The sequence below is a fragment of the Tupaia chinensis genome, unplaced genomic scaffold (genome assembly GCF_000334495.1).
Source record: "Tupaia chinensis unplaced genomic scaffold, TupChi_1.0 Scaffold148065_1, whole genome shotgun sequence".
NCBI classification, from domain to species: domain Eukaryota; kingdom Metazoa; phylum Chordata; class Mammalia; order Scandentia; family Tupaiidae; genus Tupaia; species Tupaia belangeri.
In genome coordinates this window covers 121,320-123,260 of record NW_006207915.1, presented here as the reverse complement: position 1 = coordinate 123,260, position 1,941 = coordinate 121,320, and the positions used below count along the sequence as shown (strand labels likewise).

Sequence of the window (1,941 nt, the reverse complement as noted above, 5' to 3'; positions counted from 1 at the left end):
GGGGGGGGGCCCCCGCCTCTGACTCAGCGGGTCTCACGTTCACTGGCAGGTCCGCCTCTCTTAGCGGGGGGTTCTGTTCTGAACGAACCGTGTGTGATGTGAGTACAGATACAATGTGGAGTGTGAGTGTGAGTGTGAGTGCCCATGCACACATTTTGACAGAAATGAGATCATGCAGTTGCCAGAGGATGCGTGGAGATCTGGAAACCACCTCCACGCTGGCGTGGGTGCTGACGGTGCGGGCACGAGGAGAGGCGGCTGGCTGTGTAGACCTGACGCCTGGGAGGAGCACACACTTGGAGTCCAGGGGACCCGCGCCGCCCGAAGCAGGTGCAGAGATGAGACGACGGTGTGCACGGAAGCCTGTCCCGCTGCTCTGCTGGCAGGAACCGCGTGTCCCAGCAGACCCCGACACCCTCCTGCTATCCACACATGCAGCCCAAGCTGGTCTCCCGTGCCCTGCCTCACCTGCCACCCACGGGCACGCCCGCGGCCCGCTGCCGAGGCTAGCTCACGCCCTCACATACTCCTACTGCAAGGCTGCTTTCCACGGAATGAGTGCTTGAAAGTACCTGCAACGTCTCGCAAGGAGACAACCCTCAGAAGACTGGGGCGGAGGGAAAGAAAAGCCTGAATCCGTCAGCGCTGTCTGAGTCACCTTCGCCTCTCAGTGCTCACATCAGGCCCTGACTTTCACGTTGGAAAGTGACGTGAGAGGAGGCCTCCCGCCACCGTGCTCCCCAGCGGCCCCACCTCTCCCAGGGGAGCCCTCACAGCTGCAGAGCCAGGGCCAGGGCTGTGTCTACCACACCAGGTTCGAAAGCAGAGGCCCTCTCATTTGCTCGACTTTGACGGCACGGACCTAATTTTCTAAGAACTCTTTATCTCTCCATCTTTACTTGAATGCCTTATGGCCACCTCGAACTTGAGGGTCAGGACTCTCTTCCAGGACTCCTTACACGGCTTAACCAATCACTTACTGTTCAGACCAGGGGACACCTCGAGGCCACCACCTCCCTCCTACTCTCATCCGCTGATGACCGTGTTCTATGGGTTTTGCCATCTGACTCTTTTTCTGAACCAGTTCCCTTCCTCTGCACCTCAGTCTGCATCTTCTACGCTTGGACTGCTGCAATCGCCTTCTTACTGGGCTCAGCAGCCGCTCTTGCCGTCTCTACCATGTTCCTATAAAAACACAAATCTGACCACGTCACTCTTCCTTCCTCCGAATCCTTTAACGGTTCCCTACAGTCCCATGGTAAGATCCAAACTCCTTAAGCCCTAAGGCCTTGCCTGATTTAGCCTCTAAACGCCTCCAGGTCTGCTTCTGCATCGTCCTGCTTGGCTCTCTCGGTGCCAGCCGCCAGTCACCCTCATTCAGCTTCTCAAAGCCACGACAGACTTCTGTTTTACACGTTTCCTGCATGGGAGAGGGGCTGAGGAGCCTTCCTCCAGCACCAGGGCCCCTTCACCCTAACTGTCCCCTCTGCATCCGCGGTGAACCTTTCATCCAGATACTGATAACCTTGCTGTTTGAGACCCCAAGCTGGTTGGTTTTGAAACAGTTGACACTCCCTCCTCAGACTCCCCGTCTGTTCGCTCATTACACCCCCTTTCCCTTTAGGCCCCAGACCGTTTATATAACAGACGCCTTTGACTGTGTCTATTAATTCCAACGTCTGGGTCATCTCAGGGTCTATTTCTATGGGGCTGCTTTTCCCTCCTTAAATATGGGTCACAATTTCCGCTTCTCTGCAGTCTCGTCGTTTTTATTATATGTTGGACATTGCTGCTAAGGCGGGTTATGCTGCCTTCCTTCAAAGAGGCTGAGTTTGTTTTGCAAGTTCTCTCTGACACTCTCAGGCTTGTACTTACATTTTACTAAGGTGAGTCTATTCTGATTTTGTCTTCCGTCCTGGGGTGTCACTCTTACTCCTAACG

The 1,941-nt window shown here is 55.2% G+C and overlaps 1 protein-coding gene across 3 annotated transcripts in view; it reads right to left on the bottom strand.

Annotated features, from left to right (window-relative positions):
- LARS2 (leucyl-tRNA synthetase 2, mitochondrial) overlaps window positions 1–1,941 on the bottom strand; it is a 120,409-nt gene that overhangs the window by 54,629 nt on the left and 63,839 nt on the right. The gene's annotated exons all lie outside the window — the stretch shown is intronic.